This window comes from Cololabis saira, chromosome 8, assembly GCF_033807715.1.
Source record: "Cololabis saira isolate AMF1-May2022 chromosome 8, fColSai1.1, whole genome shotgun sequence".
Taxonomy (NCBI): domain Eukaryota; kingdom Metazoa; phylum Chordata; class Actinopteri; order Beloniformes; family Belonidae; genus Cololabis; species Cololabis saira.
Genome location: NC_084594.1, coordinates 12,700,884 through 12,722,221, shown reverse-complemented (window position 1 = coordinate 12,722,221; position 21,338 = coordinate 12,700,884).

The window sequence follows — 21,338 nt, the reverse complement described above, 5'->3', positions numbered from 1 at the left end:
ACATGAACGAAAATCGGTACACACCTGTATCATGTCGCAACTAAAAGAAAAGTCTCTTGGCGCCATGGCCCAAACCGAACAGGAAGTCGGCCATTTTGAACATTCTGAATTAATCGCGTTATTTTGGAGCAATATATGCCATTCCTTTGAGAATTAATACGGCCCGAACCGTAACGTGCACCCAGGTGTGTTATACATCAAAATGTGCGTCTCCATCCTGCGACTACACGCATTACTTTTCTCTTTCAAAAGTGTTACCGTGGTGACGCTAGATGCCAAAAAGCGCGCCCCCCCTTCATCTGATTGGTCCATATTTGATAGTTCCCCAAAAGTCACCAAATTTTGCATGCAAGGCAGGCCTGGCGATAAATTTGATATTTCATGGTTTGTATTAATGGGCGTGGCAAAATGGCTCAACAGCGCCCCCCGGAAAACTTTGTGCCTCAAGCCCCACAATACGGTTTGACGTACATGAACGAAAATCGCTACACACCTGTATCATGTCGCAACTTAAAGAAAAGTCTCTTGGCGTCATGGCCGAAACCAAACAGGAAGTCAGCCATTTTGAATTAATTGTGTAATTTTGGAGCAATTTATGCCATTCCTTCGGCAATTAATACGGCCCGAACCGTAATGTGCACCCAGGTGTGTTATACTGTTATGTCTCGGTAGGCGTTGGGCTCAAGTGCACGACACAGGATGGCAGAGATTTGGTTTAATGCCCGGGAGGGCCTTTATTGCTGTTTGTGGGGGAAAAGGGTTGAGGCCTGGCGGGCTGGATCCAAGGCAGGCTGGGGTGACAGCAGGGTGAAGGAGTGGAGTAGGTGGGTAAGGGGTCAAGCCAGACCGCAGCACAACGGTGAGCGTAAAAACTGTGGAGCAAACAAAAAGGAGGCAGTTATCAAAAAATCACAAAAGGTAGCTTCAGGAGTGTCAACATATAACGAGCAGCTATGTATGCGACAAACACAGACAGGATACTTGCCAGGCCATTCTTAGGGAAGATCTGGCGATGAGTGGCTGGAAAACCGGGGTTTAAGTAGGCAGAGGGATCTGATGAGGAGTGGCTGCAGCTGTGCTGGACCTGGCTGGAAGCTCCTTCCCCAATCACCCACAACTCACATCACCTGCGGCGAAGAGCACGCTGTGCACGAGCTGTGGGGGTGGGGCAGGCTGGTTGTTGTGGAGGGTGAGTGTTAGGTGGAATGAGTGGAGGTGACACCGTAACATTATACCTCAAAATGTGCGTCTCCATCTTGCGACTACGCGCATTACTTTTCTCTTTCAAAAGTGTTACCGTGGCGACGCTAGACGCCAAAAAGCGCGCCTCCCTTCATCTGATTGGTCCATATTTGATAGTTCTCCAAAAGTCACCAAATTTTGCATGCAAGCCAGGCCTGGCGAAAAATTTGATATTTCATGGTTTGCATTAATGGGCGTGGCCTAACGGCTCAACAGTGCCCCCTAGAATACTTTTCTCTGCCATAACTTTTGAATGGTTTGACATAAAGCGTCGTGAGTGGTGTCATGAGACTCTGTATTGAATCCTTGACCATAATTGGTGAAAATTAGCCCCGCCTCTTCTTCTGATTGGTTGTCCCGATTTTCTGCTATAACTTTGGAATGGTTTGACATAGAGAGTCGTGGGTGGTGTCATCAGATTCTGTATGGAGTCCTTGACCTTCATTGGCCTGAATTAGCCCCGCCCCTTCTTCTGATTGGTTGTCCCTTTTTTCTGCTATAACTTTTGAATGGTTTGACATAGAGAGTCGTGGGTGGTGTCATTTCATGCTTATGGGGGGCGGTGGCCGTGAGTGCGAGGGCCCGTTCATCGCTGCTTGCAGCTTTAATTTTAGTTTAAGATTGTTAAAAGTGTATCTCTACTGTTTTCAGCCTTTTATTCGTGTGTGAATATGCAGTCTGTCATGTGAAGCACCTTGATCTACATGTCAGTATGAAGGCACTTTACAAATATTAGTGTGTTTGGTTATTCCTCTCATTGTTCTCTTTTTGGCCTGTGATGAACATGTGGCAAGCGTGCACTCTGTCGTCCAGTGAATTCTGAAATAGGCTCCAGCAAATCCATGAACTGAACGGGACTGACTGGGTATAGTTAACGGATGTATGAAGACAAAATTAAAGACAAACATAGCCAATTTTATTACGCATGTGTACTGTAACAAGATATACAGTAATACACTGTAAAGATGATGCAATGTGAAATTTCACTGATACTTTATTGCATTATTACTGACCCCCTCGCCTGTGATGAGCTGGGATAGGCTCCAGCAGACCCCCGTGACCCTGCAAAGGATAAAGCGGGTATAGAAAATGAATGGATGGATGAAGATATATTGTTGTATAATTATTATAGCAAAACTATTAGAAAAAATACCAAAAAAAACCTGGAATAATGAATAACTGTAATGAGGCTTTGTGGTTGGCTTCGGACGCCTCGGACTGAAGACATTTTCTTGTTTAATCTCATTGTGTACTGTAGAAGATGTCCAGGTTAATTTTATTTCTTAACTACTGCAACATTCATTGCACGATCTACAGCTTACAGTCTTTTTTATGTTTGCTTAGCTTCTCTGAGTAATGGACTGTGATCTGCTGTCCCAACAAATGGCTGCAAGATAGGGATATTGAGTTATTTGATTTTGAGTAACGGTCGAGACCCAGTCCCGATCCGATACTTTGGCTGATACTAAAAATAAAACAAACAAAAAAAACCCAACCAATTCCCCAAATGTAAACAGTAAAAGTGACATTGCATTCACTGTCCAATTTGAACTATTTCCAAATTACACATAATTCTGAAACACCAAGAAGCCTGCTTTGATTTTTTTGAGGTTTACGTCACCCAGTGGTGCCAACTCCTCAGTATGGAAAGTAACTGTTGGTGTTACAACTTGTACATATTTGTAATGGATGCTGTAGGAGAAGGGAATAAAGTTGTGGGGGAGATAAAAGAGGTAAAAACACTAAATATGTTTAGAATTACAAATCCCTTTTTTTTTTTGTCAATTGTTATTTTTGTGTCATAATTCCAGTCCTCCTTGGTCAGGACTGTAGACCATTACAGGGCCATTGAATCGGATTGGGACATCACTACTGCAAAGAAACTACACTCTTCACTACAAACTGGAAGACTTAAGGGACGTAAACATTCCTCCAAAAGCTCATTTTGCTCTTTCCCTCCCTGCAATCCAGTATTTACTTTTGCAAAGTCAAAAGTTTTACAGTTCAAAAGGTATTGCTGCACTTACCCCCCCACTACTTTTTTTCCTTTTTTGTAGCAACTATCGGATGTAGACTGTATTGGCTGTTCGACACCTTTCTGCATGAGTTCCCTCTTCAGTTCCACTCTGTTTTGTCAGAACTTGATCTGGAAACAGATCCGGCAGGGTTCTGAAGTTTATAGTATCTGGTGTAGCAATAAAATACAACAAATGTTATTTCACAAGCTTAATTATTATAATACTACTATAGAATCGAAATTTGGTTTTAAAATTTTTTTTAAATATTTCTTCAAAATGCTGGTAATTTGCGATTATATAGCAACTCTTATAGAACAAAAATGGAAAAATTGAAATTTAGACTTTTTACATGTAAACATGTATCCTAATTTTAGGCTGAGAAAAATAAACAATGTGTGCAACTGAAAGTAAGTTTTTCCCCGAAAGCAAAGCCTGACACATATACTTTATACCAGAGCTTAAAAATGATGTCATGGATGTTGTTAGCTGGTTGATGGTTGGTTTATGGTGCTGCATTGTGTCAGTGATCAGGTTGCCAGGGCTGTTGGGTAAATGGTTATGGAACGCTGGCAACCTGGATGGAGACAAGAAAAAGATTAGGACTTCCTTTTTATGTCAATTTTAATGCTTTTCTCCTGAGCTACGCCTCAGGTTTGTTGTACACAGAAACACTGCACAAGTCTAAAAATAAAAATGAATCTGATATAAATATATAGTATACTGTATCATATTTATATTATGTTATTATTATCATTATTATTAATAAATCCATAGGAGAGGACTCAGTGTTGTCAAATATCCGCTTGGAATGCCCTTGTATTTGAAGCCCAAGCCCACATTTAAAAAATGCATGAACTAAAAGTAAAATGATTAAAGAAAAAACAAAATATATATATATATATATATATCCTGCAAAAAAATCTGCAGCGTTTTGTGTGCAGCAGCTGTCCCGTGTTTGTTTGTTTTATTAATAGTGTGAAAGGGATAACAGCTGGGTGTACATGCATCCTCATTCATCAAAACCTTTTCACTGTACTCCCCGAACCTGTTCACAAGCAGAAGACTGCGGACAGATTACATTCCCCAGCATGCATGTGTCTGTGTTTGTGTGGGTATGAGTGTGTGTAATGTGTGACAGAGAAAGAGTATGTATTTGCATGTATAAAACAAAGACTAAATTTAGGCGGCATATTTCCTCTTTCATGTTTCTTGTTCATCTGAATATGAATGGTTTCCATCAGTGTGTATACGTGTGGGCCTGGTGCAGGCATATGTATTTACTCTCTTGTCTCTGAGGATATGAAGTAAGTTTAAACAATGTGAGTTGTAAACACAAAACTCAGCAGCATGTTGTTTTTTGGAGGAATTAGCACCAGCAAAATGACTCACAAAATGTGAGTAATCACACTTAAAAAATCACTGAGTCCTGACAGATATGTTTGGCAAGAAACAGTTCTCTATTTGATGAGCTGAAGTTGATGCTGTATTCAATAAATGTCATTTTGGTAGAAGAAAAATCCCAAAGAAAGAAAGAAAAACAAACCCAATGCAGTCTGAACAATTTCTGGCTGAAGTGAAATGTGGATGCACAAACTGTGTTTGGAGTTTCTGTTCAACCAAAACGCAAACTAGATTGAATAAAATGTAAAAAGGTAACTGCTTTATTGAAGGAAAAAGTAGAAATAATTCTAATTTTTAATGATGAGAGAAATAAAAATGAATAAATTATCTCTGTAACTTTGCAAAACTTAAATCAGAGAAACACTGCCCAGTTAACGACGAGCACGTTTAAACATTTTTACCATTCTTATTTTACCCAATGTAACCAGCATATTATGCAAGAGTGGAATATGTGTTGGATTGCATCTAAGGGCAAATTACATACTTGTCTCTTTCAGTGAGTATCAGCCAGACGGGCATTATACACGGCCGCCCTTCCCCCTGGCCCGCTGTAACCCATCTCTGCAAACCAGAAAGAACAGGAGAAAGACATGAGACAGAAAAAGAGTTTAAGCAGTGAATAAAGGAAAAGGGGGAGCAGTTTCTGACCAGGAAGAAATAATATCAGAAAAAAGTGTACATCTCTGTGATCAAAAGCAACAATAATCAACTCTGTCGAAATGTGGAATAACACAGAGATCTCTTCAAAGGAGCAGATTGTTTCAGATCTAGTGAGAAACATGTGGCGCTTTAAGGGATAATATCCGCTCTGATGCTGCTGATGTCATTGTCAAACTCGCTCTCCTTTCCGTCGCACACACACACACACACACACACACACACACACACACACACACACACACACACACACACACACACACACACACACACACACACACACACTCCCCCACATCCCTCCAGCTCTCTGTCCGTACCTCTGCCTGTTCTTTTTTTTTTCTTTTTTACTCAGAGTCCCCCTGGCTCTACAGAGGAGCTCTATGAGGATTAATTAACCAATTAGGAGAGAAGCCCTGGGACGTGTTTGAGGGGCTGCACCCCTCGTTGCCATTATGCTCATATACATGCACAAAGAGACAGAGGCCACAATTAAGCAGTTCTGAGACCGTTCTCATTGACTGGAAGGTGCATCTATAACAGTGGCGTTCATCTCCCCTTCTGAGTGACTGAGTAGGTGAGTAACCTTTTAATTGAATTATCATTATCATACTGATGTGCACTCTTGTTAACCCTGTAACCCCTTCCCCCGAGTTTGCCCTCAGGTGCTGCGTGTGTTTAAATTAAACCCCCATATTGAAGATTGAGAGGTTCATTCCCCAATGTCATGCACATCATCTTTTCTCTCTTCAGAGATCAATGTCCATTCCATGGCTCCGAGCAACAGGCTTGAAAGCTTTGTGTCTGTGAATTTACCTAAAGGGGGAGTGTCTGTCTCACACTTGGACAGCATGCTTTTTATGGGAGGGATGGATAAAGACAGGGATGGGAAGAAGATGGGATGGGGGGAAAGGAAACGAGGGCCTTTAAAGACACACCTATGTTGTATATTTCTGTCAGTTTCTGACGGGTGATTTGTTTGCCCGTCTTTCTTCACAAGACTGACAGGAGCTGGGATACTAGGAGACGGAGGGCCGTCCAGTACTGCGGCGCATGTATGGTGTGTGTCAGCACTGACTGTCCTGATTAAGACAACACCGCAGACAACCGTGGTCACAGCAGGGGAGGGACGAGGCTGCTGGAGACAGGACGAGACAGGCCCCCCGACTTCTCACCATTTCCTTATTTGTCTGCTCACTTGGTCAGCTATCACAGCTGATTTCTACGCCGACAAGTGACCCGCATAGGTTGGGGATGTGCTTGTTGAAAGAAGGCCTGACTCTTGGTGAAGACATTTGACCTCTGTGGGACAGCTGCAAACAAGGTTCATGATTGGCCTGTTAGTGTATCACTCCCTCACCCCTTTCAACAACATCCATGTCCATAACCTCCCCCCTTAGGGCCGGGATCTGAGGGTCTATTACACTGTTTCCATAGATTATGTCCACTCCTAAACACGTCCAATGATCAGTGATGACATCAACATTTTGATACCTGAGTAGAGTGGTTTGTGTGTTTTAAGTGGATGTTATGGAGTGGCCTTAGAACTTAGCAGTATTGTTGCTTATTTTGCCAATAGATGTGTTACTTTTGCTGGTTATTTGAACTCAGGAACGAGCTGGACTGTCTTCAGTGACAAGGAATCTGGATCCAATAACCTAGAAATGACTCAATACTGAGGTCAGCCCTGAAAAGTCAGACAACGTCAGAAGTAATTTAAAAATGTGTGACATGTATGTTTCCTGCAAAAGAAAAAGATTTCTTATATACATACATATATATATATATATATATATATATGTATATATATATATATATATATATATATATATATATATATATATATATATATATATATATATATATATATATATATATATATATATATATATATATATATATATACAGTGGGGAGAACAAGTATTTGATACACTGCCGATTTTGCAGGTTTTCCCGCTTGAAAAGCATGTAGAAATTTTTATCATAGGTACTCTTCAACTGAATCCAGAAAATCACATTGTATGATTTTTAAGTAATTAATTGGTAATTGGTAATTACTGGTTGACATGTGATCAAATACTTATGTCATGCAATAAAATGCAAATTAATTACTTAAAAATCATACAATGTGATTTTCTGGATTTTTTTTTAGATTCCATCACTCACAGTTGAAGAGTACCTATGATAAAAATTACAGACTTCTACATGCTTTTCAAGTGGGAAAACCTGCAAAATCGGCAGTGTATCAAATACTTGTTCTCCCCACTGTATACACACATACATATACATGTATATATAACATGCGCCATATTCCATAAGGTGCTGATATCTAATATTAATACAAAACGTGTTTGAACTCAAATCTAAGTTCTTTGTCAATTCTGCAGAGGAACTGCAAATACAAAAGGAAACACTGGGAATATTCACATTGCTTTGGATTGTCGAGCTGAAACCAGAGAACTAGCAGCACGTCTCCTACATCCCCTAAGATACTTTATTCTTCACTTTTTCCTCTATGAGAAGAATCAATAATAGGTTGCAAAACTTTTTATGCTTTATAATATCTTTTATGCCCCACTGTTTCCTAAAGGAGACAAATTACTAAAGATTTTTGTATTTTGCTGTACTACTTGAGTATATCTAAAAACTATAGGCCATTGGAGGACTTGTGCCTCTGCTGTGAGATCCTGGCCTCACATCCTCTAGCATCCCCTTTGAAATGAAAAATCTGTGCCTGTGTACCATCACCGCACTCCTGGAAAGAAAAGAAATGTTAAAGATTTTGGCTTTATGATAGCATTTTTTCCCATTTGTTTTGAGATTCATGTGTGTTTTCATCGATATTCACAGCTCCATAATGTTTTTCGGAAGGGACAACAAAATCCTCTGTGATGCATCATCAACAACGAGATTTCTGTGTCACCAGTTACTCAGGTCTATCTCCTTTTCCATCTGGTTGTGATCTATAAGAGTGCTGGGTGCTGTGAATGAGATCAGGGGAGAGGGGGAAAAAAAAGGGGGAATGAGTGTAAAAGGAAAGTCGAGGTTTTACTGCATCCTGGTACATCCTGCCTTAATGAGCCCCCCCCCTCCCCTTCTCTGTCTGCCCATCTGTCCCCAGCGGGATTGGCCGCACAAGGCCCCCATGTTCGTGAGGCGTATGTTGTGCCTGTGTGTGTGTTAGGTGTGTGTCTTGACTCAAATTAGGTAAGAACAGTCTCATCTTCCGCGGTTTGATGTCGGAAAATTACAATTAAATATCTTAATCTTCACACTGTGGTTATGCGTTCCTCAAGACATAAGCAAAAAATGTCATTTTAAGGTTTCCCTAATCCCATTTCATAAGGTTCAGTAGGAAGTAGACTGACTCACCCACTCATATCCCCATCCAACCACCACCAACTCCACCCCACATCTGATTCCCCCTCTCTGTGGTACCGTCTCATTAGCCCGAGCTGCGCTGGCTTGTTAACCCCACTAATCGAGATAGGAATGAGCGTAAAAGAGCCAGAGAATTTACTGCCAGGTCCACACTTCAAAAGGGACAGTGGGGAGGGAGGGGGGGAATCCTCCAGCAGAGCGCAGGTATGTGTGAATGCATTCAGATTTGATGTGGTAGATTCAAAACGTTGTTGCTAAAACCAACGCACATGACAGTTTGTGGCTCAGAGTTGTCGAGGGGGGTTAAGATAAAACCCTGCACCTTGACAAATCGAGCAATTTTCAGCTTTGGGGTTTATTTTTTTTTCCAAAAGAAGAAAAAAAAACCTGACACTCAGTGTTCAAGTGCTCCCCTGCACAGTGACAAAGCGTGCTCTGCACTTGGCTGGATCCTGTGTCAAATTCCCACAGTTCTTCGAATAATACATTTGTAGCTCTGGCATGCTGCAGCACGCCCCGCTCGCAACATCCCACGTGGAGCTGCCAACACATAACTGACATCTCAGCTCAACTGCCTCAACGGGGCCAATGCGCTTTACAAGAAATACAGATTTATAAGGACCTGTGATCATGTGGTTCTGTCTTATTTTAATTGCAGCCAGCAAAGCAACAAATACCAAAAAAAAAAAAAAACTGAAAAAAGGAAGAAAAAAAAAACAGGAAAACACTGGACGGTGAAGTTTTGTAGTGAATTCCAAGCCTCAAAAGATAGCAACATTTTTCTTTGCACAAAGTACATAAGGTTTTTTTGGTTTTCACAAATTTGATCAAATAGATAGATTAAAAATTGGAAAATATTACTGTTTCTGTTTGTTTGAGGATCAGTCATCGCCCTCCCCCTCTGCTTCAAATCTATTCACTTGAGCAGGCGTGGCAATCAACACTTTGCAAACTAAAAAATCCCAGAGGTGCAGAAAGCTACTTTGTCAAGGAGGAACATGTAATCCATTTATTCAGTCTTCCATGTTTGTCTTTCGGAGCTGTTGTGTCAGTTACACGGTGCCTGTTTGCTTTGTCCCGTTTTCAATGTCAGCACAATCTTTTCTTTTTATATTATAGAGACAAAGTGAGACTGTGGTTTTGGTTAGGTTGACACAGAGTGGGATTTGGCTCATTCTGATTCATGGTGCACCACAATGGCTGGTATGAAATCTGTAAACATCAGCCCAATCGCTCCTACCTGAGACAACCTGAGACATTGGGTGTTGTGTGATCGGAGCCTGATTGGAGTGGATCAGCGACTCTCAAAAGACGATCAGAAGTTTGTTTAGAAAGTCCGGCTTGTATGTACGGGAGCTGAATGACAGAAATCCATCTGCATATCAACACTGAGGTTATTCATGGTCCACTGCAGAAGTCAGATCTCTATAAGCGTTATCACATCACTTTGCACCTGTGTTTTGGAATATCAAACTTTTTTTTTCTTTTTTTTCAGCAGGATGGATGAAAAACCTCAAAGTGTTCTGGCCTTTCAACTACAATTACAATTTTACTGCCAGCAAAAGTATTTTTGGTGAATGACAAGTCAAACAAAAAAAGCCTTATATTAAGAAGTTAGTCATATATTTTATTAAGTTGACCCCTCTACTCTGCTTGTTTTCTTGGAGAAGAAAAGGAGTCAAATTAAATGTTGTGTAATTATAGCTACCATAATCTGTGCATACATAATCAAGGATACTTAGTCCAGGGTATAAAACATGTTAGTTTCAGAATAAAAGCACCAAAACTTTGAAATCAATTATAGTATGCCTTTTTAAATAAATTATCAAAAATGTTTAAATAATTAGGATTTCCAAAAGTTCCAAAAACATTACAACTACAGAGTAAATGAAATTAACATAAACGTTTTTAAAAAACAAGGATGAGAAGGTAGTGACACCTGCCGATGCAGACTGTAATCCCAGAAAACCAAGAACGAGAACTCCAAATTATCCATTAACCTTTCTCTTTTCACCTTCATTGTCACAACCATTATGTTGAAGATAGTCAACAATATACAAGGCATACAACACTTTTGAGTCCTTTAAGTATAATTGATTTCACAGTTTTGGGGCTTTTATTCTGAAATTGACATGTTTTATACCCTGGACTATGTATCCTTGATTATAGATGCACAGATAATGCTATAATTACACAACATTTAAATTGACACCTTTTCTGATTTAAAAAACAAACCGAGTGTTGGTGATAAATGTGCACAAGCTAATAAATACATGGCTACAGGTTAAAATCATGTTGTGTTACCATTGCCATATAATTAAAAAAAGAAAAAATTCCACCCCACGATACACGTGTCTTTATTGTAGAACTATAACTTTTTCACATGCATCAATTAAAACGCTGTCAAACGCTTATGAGACTTCTTATTTTCATTGTGGAGCCCAGCACGATGAGTGGTAACAAAACTCTGTTTGATGTAGATTACGGCTTCAAGAGTTTTTTTGGGGCAAATTTCGTTAATTACAGGAAAGTGAGGGAAAGAAGATAAAAAAAAGAGAGAGAAAATGGTAGGAGAGACAGTAGACACTTTTGTGGTTTGGCTCGTACCAGCTATGAGGCCTCTCAGTTTCATCACGTGATATTTACCAGCTTGAACAGGAGAGTAGGCAGTGATGACAAGCTTTCCTGTCGTACCCAAGTAATGAAAATAGTGCCTAAGAGGAGAAAGTGTGAGATGCAAAATGCCTCATCCCATGGCTACGTTTTGACCTTGCTCTCTAAAACTTTCATGTCATGGTTGATTTTGTGGAGCTGAATAAACAAACACATTAAGAATATTCCTAAAAGCTGCTTGAGTAAATGCACATATATGCGCATTGTCTATTACATGCATGGAGTCGTGTAAGCAGGAGAAACATGAAAAAGTAAAAGAAGTGGACCCACCATCTCTCCTTACTGTAAAGTCGCCACCCAAGGTAAATCTTCAAGTTCTCAAACCTATTTATTTACTGATAAAATAGCACAGTTAAAATCTGAGATTGTACAGAATTAACAGTGCTTTCATTCACAAAGATGAAAATTAACAAGTGCAACAACTGAAAAGTAGTTCGAAAGAGACACTCACCGGCTACTTAATTAGGTACACCTTGCTAGTACCGGGTTGGACCCCCTTTTGCCTTCAGAACTGCCTTAGACCCCGTCCACACGTAGCCGGGTATTTTTAAAAACGAATATTTCCCTCCTCCGTTTATAAAAAAATTTGCATCCACACGTAACCGAAGATCTGCGTTTTCGACCACTTCATAAGCATTCTAACCTGTAGATCATCTGGAGCTCCCGGGGAAGCTGCACCTCCGCGGCTCCGCGGCTCTGCGGGCTCTGCGGGCTCCGCGTCTCTGCGTCTCTGCGTCTCTGCGGGCTCTGCGTCTCTGCGTGCTCCGCGTCTCTGCGGGCTCTGCGTCTCTGCGTCTCTGCGTGCTCTGCGTCTCTGCGGGCTCTGCGTCTCTGCGTGCTCTGCGTCTCTGCGGGCTCTGCGTCTCTGCGTGCTCTGCGTCTCTGCGTGCTCCGCGGCGCGGGCCCTACACCTAGGGTGCGCGTCGCCGCGTACCCTACGGTGTAGGGTACGGCGGAGCCTCTGTGTCGGTGTAACGCAGTAAGTGGTGGTCAAGAGCAGAGACCATTTATTTAATAAATAGCTTGGAGAACAGATGCTGGATCATCTGTAGTAAACAAAAGGCGCACGTCAGAGCAGATTTGTTGTTGTTTTGGCGCATAATGTGACGTTCGAAAACGCAAATCTCCGGTTATGTGTGTCCACACGCATCTACATAAACGGAGTTTTCAAAAATCTTCACTTTGCCCGGAGTTTTTTTAAACCTTCGTTTATTTGCGTTTTCGTGTGGATGACAGGTCAAAACGGAGGAAAATATCTCCGGTTTAGCAGATATCCGCAGATATCCGGCTACGTGTGGACGGGGTCTTAATCCCTCGTGTCATAGATTCAACAAGGTACTGGAAACATTCCTCAGGGAGTTTGGTCCATATTGACATGATAGCATCACGCAGTTGCTGCAGATTTGTGTGGACATTTGTGCAATAGGTTCAGTCGGGCTCTGCAATAATGTGTAGGTTTCTTTTTGTGTAGGTCAGTGCAATAATGTGGACATTTGTGCGATAGGTTCAGTCGGGCTCTGCAATAATGTATAGGTTTCTTTTTGTGTAGGTCAGTGCAATAATGTGGACATCTGTGCAATAAGTTCAGTGGGGCTCTGTGCAATGGTTTTTTCTTCTACTCAGGGGTATTGTGTAGTGGGTTTTCTGGGAACTGGGAGTGGGAACTGATGTGGGTTAACCATAGTGTGGTTTGATTGTATGTGTGGGTAAAGACTTCGGGGTTGTGTTTTCTATGTTTGTTGGAGTGTGATTGTCGCCTGTGCCTCTCATGTCCAAGTCAAATTTCTCCTAAGGGAGACAATAAAGATTTATCTTATCTTATCTTACCTTATCTTAGATTTGTCGGCTGCACATCGTTGATGCAAATCTCCCGTTCCACCACATCCCAAAGGTGCTCTATTGGACTGAGATCTGGTGACTGTGGAGGCCGTTTAAGTAGTGAACTCATTGTCATGTTCAAGAAACCAGTCTGAAATGATTTGCGCTTTTTGACATGGTGCGTTACCCTGCTGGTCTTACACTTACAATGTGGTGATAAAGGGATGGACATGGTCAGCAACAATACTCAGGTAGGCTGCGGCGTTGACACGATGCTCAGTTGGTACTAATGGGCCCAAAGTGTGTCAAGAAAATATCCCCCACACCATTACACCACCACCACCAGCCTGGACCGTTGATACATGGCAGGATGGATCCATGCTTTCATGTTGTTGACGTCAAATTCTGACCCTACCATCCGAATGTTGCAGCAGAGATCGAGACTCATCAGACCAGACAACGTTTTTTCCAATCTTGGAATTGTAGCGTCAGTTTCCTGTTACTTAGCTGACAGGAGCGGCAACCGGTTTGGTCTTCTGTTGCTGCAGCCGATCCACCTCAAGGTTCAACGTGTTGTGCGTTTAGAGATGCTCTTCTGCATACCTCGGTTGTAATGAGTGGTTATTTGAGTTACTGTTGCCTCTCTATCAGCTCGAACCAGTCAGACCATTCTCCCCTGACCCACAGAACCGCCGCTCACTGGATATTTTCTCTTTTTCAGACCATTCTCTGTAAACCCTAGAGATGGTTTTGCGTGAAAATACCAGTAGATCAGCAGTTTCTGAAATACTAAGACCAGCCCGTTTGGCACCAACAGCCATGCCACATTCAAAGTCACTTAAATCACCTTTCTTCCCCACCCATGATGCTCGGATTGAACTGCAGCAGATCGTCTTGACCATGTCTACATGCCTAAATGCATTGAGTTTCTGCCATGTGATTGGCTGTTTAGAAATGTGCATTAACGAGCAGTTGGTCACTTTATTAGGTGTACCTAATAAAGAGTGTAAGTAACTTTATCAGCTTTACCTTTATCTGAAGCAAAGGCCCACAACCTATAATGAAAACGGATCTGTGACCCACTTGTGGGTTACAACACACTAGATGAGTGTCACTGATGCAAACTACTTTTAAGCCCCGTTTACACATAGCCGGGTATTTACAAAAACGGATATTTCCCCCTCTACGTTTTTAAAAATTCCATCGTTTACACGAAATCGTTTTCAAAATCTCTTCGTTTACACGAATCTGCATAAATACGCTGTTAACGTCATGCCAGCCAATCAGAATCCTGGAAAAAACATCAACAAATGACACGTGTAACTTCCAGTTAAGGGTGATTTATGGTTCCGCGTTACACCAACGCAGAGCCTACGGCGTAGGGTACGCGGCGACGCACACCGTACGGCGTGCATCACCGCGTACCCTACGCCGTGGGCTCTGCGACGATTTAACGCGGGACCATAATTCAGGCTTTACTTCCAAGACGGAACGAGAGTCTTTCGTTTGGAGTGACAGAGAAGTGGAGTTACTTTTAAGTGTGACTTTAAAATATAAAACAGGTAAAATACAAAACAATATTGACGGTGGTCAAACTAATTGTAAACACAGGTCGCACACATGACGCTGGTGACGTTTCTGTTGCATAATGTGACGTTCTGAAGCCTAAATCTCAGTTTTCCTCTGTTTAGACGCAAACGTGAAAACGGAATTTTTGAAAATCTCCACTTTGGCCGGAGTTTTCAGAAATGATCGTTTTTGGTGACTTTGAGCTCCGTTTTCGTGTAAACGAACGGCCAAAATGTATGAAAACGCCTCCGTGTTTGCTCCGTGTAAACAGGGCCTTATCCTTTGGCTGTTTGCATCAATAATGGTTAATTCATTGACTGACTGACTCAGTTATCTTTATTAATCTTCCATAATTCTGAAACAACATATGATTGCAGTCAAACTATTAAAAAGTGATTTTAAAAATGTTTAAAAGTGTTTTGTCTATTTTCCAAAAACAAAATCACATAATTAAAAAAAAAAGAATAAACGATTGAATGAGCAGCTTATGGTTGGCCTCATCCACCCAGTCTTTGTTTGTATATCGGCAGACGTGTAATTTTTCGGAGCATTTCGGGCACCGAGCCTGAATTACGACTGCACAGGATCACTTGTCAACGGGGCAGCAGCATCTGAGCCAAGAGGTAAAAACCAAAATTACTCCAATTCTTCCAGAAGCAGGCCTGAGTGGATATTTTTAGAAATCTGTTTCAGTCTCAGCTCTCAGATGTGGCTCTAAACGTTAAACTGTGAAAGATATTTTACATGTGGCTGTGGATGTTTCTAAGATAGACTGATAGACTGAGAAAATAAGATCATTGCTTACTGTTGTTGTAATGGCTGTTAACACTGCTGAAACATTGGGTTTTTTTTCCGTTGAGTCAGTAGGAGTTTGTGTCAGTCAGTTAGGCTTCATTTGAATAATCTGATGAGTTATGGAAGCAATAACCATCAAACAAAGCAGCCGAAGCTCTATGAGACAGGAAATAGAAGTTATGAAGCCAGGAATATGTTTTCACAGCTATGTGTTAGTCTTGTGATGAATCTACTGCTTTGAATAAAGGCTGTCTTGTTTTCAACACTTGTCATGACTGGAACAACTTATCAGGGAATTACACCGGTGTTATTATTTTTGAAAAGCTTGAAATCTGAGGCAGGTTATAGCTATATGCTCAAGTGAGTCTAATGTCTATATGAATGCAAGTTATAGGCCGGAATGACTTAGAGCTGTGAACTGAGCTAAACTTTCTATGGGCTACGTATTAACGAGAAGGACAATTAGAACATAGAAAGTATTAAACATTAACCCAAGCCATGTCTTCTCTTTGCACTGAAATAAATAAATAAATATACCAGAATAAAATCTGCCATTGCACTTGTCACTTTGTGGCATGTCAAGAGTGGGGAATGTATTCAAGCCTTTGGCAACGTGTGACCTTTTAGGGAAACCCAGGCGCAGTTTCCTAATTAACCCATCCACTCCATCCACGCAGACATCCATGTCCACACACACCCCGGCGCTTTTCTTCGCAGACAGACACAGAGATCAACAGATTAATTTAATCTGCATAAATGCAAATGTCCTTCTTGAGCGTCATGGGCTTGCAGGGACAAGGTTAGCGCAGGCGACAGTCAAAAAAAAAAAAAAAAAAAAAAAGGGGGGGTGGTAAAACTTTGCAATTTGCTCTTATTTAAAACAAAAAGAGAGAGAAAATGTAATCCAGAGACAAAAAGGGAAAAAGTTAACGCTTCTCAAGGCAAGGCAATAACCATGATCAATCTCTTTTTTTCCCCCCTCCCCATCCTTAATTATTTTCAGACAATGGATTCGAGTGATCTTCATAACTGCCTCATTAGGACATTAAAAATACCCTCGTTATTCGTGCAAATTAACCTAATTCCTATACGAGGAGCCGCCGGATGAGAGCGGTGCCAAACGCGACGGCGCTGCGTCTTCTTGCGCCGCTCCGCAAAATCAACCGTGAAAAGCCTTCTGTCATTAGACATGCTAAATAACTCAGCACATGCTTACTCTCATACACTGACATCGACACAAAGACGCCCATTTCAAGGGAAACAAACTCATGGAAATGAATGTCTTCAGTGGATCCGTCAAAGACAGCTTGATATTTTGACAGCAAGAATGAAACAGGGGGGAAAAAAATGCAAAAGAGGAAGAAAACATACTAATGGTTCGTTTCAGGATCTAAATTTGAGATGTTATGTAAAACATCGAGGCAAATATGGCATTTTAGACAGATGCGAATTAATTATATTCAGTGAATATTGAAAATGTCACTGACTGTATTAAGTCTTACTCAGTTATTCACGAATATCACACGAATTTAGATGTAGAAACCCTTAAACCTCTCTCACTTCTTAAAATATATCTATAAATAGCCTACTATATTATTAAAAAAACGATAGACAAATGCAAGACTTAATTTATTGCTCAGATTTATGGTATCTTATTGGTATTTATAACACATCCGAAGCCAAAGTAAGATGCTGAATGAAACCAAAAAGGAACAAATAATAGAAATATCCCCAAACCATACAGCAAATATCTTAGAAGTTAAAGTAAATTAATTTTCCTGAATGATAATTATAGGTATAAAATTAAAAGAAGTTAATTCAGCTTATGGCACATTTATAAGAATCACTGCGCGTTGTTAAAGAGCTGCGGTGTCATTTAAAGAGGCTTTAGGGAGCCCTGAGTGACAGTGATACATGAGAGGCCTTCAGGAGCAGCTTCAGCCGCATTGGTGAGTTTATGCTGGCCTCCCATTTAACAAGCCCCCCCTCCCCTTTGCTTTTTAAAGACATGTTTAAACAAACACAGCTTTTTTTTCCGACATCCCCTGCCAGCCTGCCTTTGAGCGGGGCACAGTGTGAGAAGGTGGAGGTGGGCTTTGACCGTTTGTGTGCCACAGCAGGGAGAAACAGCACAGAGGGTCAAAGAGCGCCAGGTAGGAGTGATGTGTATGCTGGCTGACTGTAGGCCCTGGCCGTGTTTTCACACAGGCATCAGTGGGGGAGTGACAGCCGCCCTGCCGGAAAAATAGAGGTACCAGGTTCTGTGCTCATTAACGCTTCAAACTGGGGCTGCAGGATAAAGGAAGGCAGGGCAGGCCCTGTTCCAGATACAAAAGAGAGTCTTCATGAGTATGTGTATCCCTGCTGGGGTCCCACTGAAATGGAAATGCAGCGCTTGTCATGATCTGATGAGTGGGCCACTCTTCTCATGCCACACTGCCTGGTAGTGATTTGATCTCGGGGGTGGGGGGGGAGCTGGGGCCCTTGAAAGAGATTGCAAATATACCAAAAAAACAAACAAAAAAAACAACCTTCCAATAGCTGAGCTTCCATCGGGTCTCTCAAAGGCTCAAAACTTCTAGTGCAGGGGTCGGCAACCCAAAATGTTGAAAGAGCCATATTGGACCAAAAACACAAAAAAAAAATATGTCTGGAGCCGCAAAAAATGAAGGAAACACATGCTGCATGTTTCTATATTAGTTATAACTGGGGGAAGATTTTTTTTTCATTATGCATTTTCAAAAAATACCAATACAAAAAGTGTCATCAACGGGAATATTTATTTCTTTCAGGCTCATTTCTTTCTTCTTTCTTTCATGCTCATTTCTTTCTTTCTTTCTTTCTTTCTTTCTTTCTTTCTTTCTTTCTTTCTTTCTTTCTTTCTTTCTTTCTTTCTTTCTTTCTTTCTTTCTTTCTTTCTTTCTTTCTTTCAGGCTCATTTCTTTCTTTCTTTCTTTCTTTCTTTCTTTCTTTCTTTCTTTCTTTCTTTCTTTCTTTCTTTCTTTCTTTCTTTCTTTCTTTCTTTCTTTCAGGCTCATTTCTTTCTTCTTTCTTTCTTTCAGGCTCATTTCTTTCTTTCTTTCTTTCTTTCTTTCTTTCTTTCTTTCTTTCTTTCTTTCTTTCTTTCTTTCTTTCTTTCTTTCTTTCTTTCTTTCTTTCTTTCTTTCTTTCTTTCTTCTTTCTTTCTTTCTTTCTTTCTTTCTTTCTTTCTTTCTTTCTTTCTTTCTTTCAGGCTCATTTCTTTCTTTCTTTCTTTCTTTCTTTCTTTCTTTCTTTCTTTCTTTCTTTCTTTCTTTCTTTCTTTCTTTCTTCTTTCTTTCTTTCTTTCTTTCTTTCTTTCTTTCAGGCTCATTTCTTTCTTTCTTTCTTTCTTTCTTTCTTTCTTCTTTCTTTCTTTCTTTCTTTCTTTCAGGCTCATTTCTTTCTTTCTTTCTTTCTTTCTTTCTTTCAGGCTCATTTCTTTCTTTCTTTCATGCTCATTTCTTTCTTCTTTCTTTCAGGCTCATTTCTTTCTTTCTTTCTTTCTTTCTTTCTTTCTTTCTTTCATTCTTTCTTCTTTCTTTCTTTCTTTCTTTCAGGCTCATTTCTTTCTTTCTTTCATGCTCATTTCTTTCTTCTTTCTTTCTTTCTTTCTTTCTTTCTTTCTTTCTTTCAGGCTCATTTCTTTCTTTCTTTCTTTCTTTCTTTCTTTCTTTCTTTCTTTCTTTCTTTCTTTCTTTCTTTCTTTCTTTCTTTCTTTCTTTCTTTCTTTCTTTCTTTCAGGCTCATTTCCTCAATTTATCGTTTTTACCGTGAGATGACAAATTCTTACCGTGGGGAATTTTTTTGACGGTTTATCGTGAATGGTAAAATATCGCCAATTCCTACTTCAGACAGCTGGTCTGTTCAGACTACACAACTGGCCGTCTTGTAATCAGGAGTCTTGAAGTTGATGAGGTGTTCAAACTGCCTGACGGTTTGGTGGCAGAGATTTTACATCTGATAATGACTCGGTTGTCCGTCCTGTCTGATTCAGAGGGATGGCAGCCCTTTCTTCTTCATTGAATGTTGTGCAGCGTCTCGTCCTTGCTGCGTGAGTTTTTTATGCACTTCGAGAAAAAAGTCGAAATGTCGAGAAAAAAGTCGAAATTTCGAGAAAAAAGTCGAAATGTCAAGATTAATGTTGAAGTACAATCTTGGGACAAAAGTCGAAATGTCGAGAAAAAAGTCGAAATGTTGAGAAAAAAGTCGAAATGTCGAGAAAAAAGTCAAAAAGTCGAAATATCGAGATTAAAAACGAAAGGAAAAAGTAAGAAAAAAGATTAAAAAAAAGGAAAAAAAGGAAAAAAGAAGAAAAAAATTGAAAAAAATAAGAAAGAAAAGGAAAAAAGAGAAAAAAAGGGAAAAAAGTCAAACATTTTTTAAAAAGCTCCAGGGAGCCACTAGGGCGGCGCTAAAGAGCCGCATGCGGCTCTGGAGCCGCGGGTTGCCGACCCCTGTTCTAGTGAGTCGGACCATGTGATACTCATCATTGTCATAATGTTTACTTTTCCCAAACAGCACAAACCTTTGTTCTAAACTATTGTGACGATTAATTCAGGCCTTTGCTGAATTTATCCCCCCCCACCCTAAATGTATCTGCCGTCCTCCATCCTCACCCCTCCGACATCACATGCTTAGTGTGAAAAAAAACATGGAAATCCCACGATTCTCACATGACAACAACCCAAACTGACTTCAGAAGCAATATCTGGCACTTGAAGCAGCGACAACACGTCGGCGATGCTTTTTCCTCCTTTTTTTTCCCCCTCTACAATTAATTTGGTTCACAGGACCGATTGTACTCACTTCTGAAATGCCCACACCAGGCCATGTACATTTAGAAAACCCAACAACCCTAATTAAAGTTGTTTGGTCATCATTTATCATTGGACCATACTTTATGGAGTGTGAACAACCTCTCTGGAACCGACAAAACCTTTTTGTAAATCATGTTAAACAAGACAGACATGCCTGTGAGTTTCTTCTCTCTGCTCCCGCGGCACATCTAATTTACCCGTTGCATGGAGCAGCTACAGGCTTTGTTTGTATTGTCTCTGCCCTGAGACAGGGCAGCTCTCTCGGACTACACTAAACTAGCTTGGCAGCCGGCGTGTGTGTGGTGCCAGGCTTGAGGGAGGTTATATGTTTGTGTGGATTTTATATGCCCCATGTCTAAGTCTTCCTGTGCATCTTTTTTTTTTTTTTTTTTTGCCATCACAAGTCCCTTGTGTTCTTCCATCTGCACGGGCTCATACTTGTGGCCCGTTAAGGAGGAATACACACAAACGAATCCCGGTAACCTCTTTTGGCACTCATCAGTTCTTGACTTGTGAAAAGTGCCAAAGTGAGGATTGTAAGTGAGCAGGACACTCGTCACAGGTCCGCCCATGAGACTCAGTGACACCTGTCATCACAGCTTACTCTGAAAACCTGCTATACACCACCTCCAGCCTTGCCTCGCCGACGCCACCGACGAATCGGGGGGGGGGGAGTGGAGAGAAGTGGGGATGGGGGGGGGGGGGGTTGGATTTATAGATCCCCTCTTCCTCTCTGCTCTCTGCACTGGCAGCGAGGTTACAGGGCATGGAGTATGGCGGAGAGTGGGGAAGGAGGGGTGAGGACAGTCTGCATGGTTAGCATTTGTCCTTCAGATAAGTATGCTTCTCTGTGGCCCCCGTGGCCATCGCTCTCCTTCCCGCCTGACTGCATACTCAGGACAAAGAGGCCGAGTGTATGAACGTACATGTTTTTCCAGAGAGCATGTGT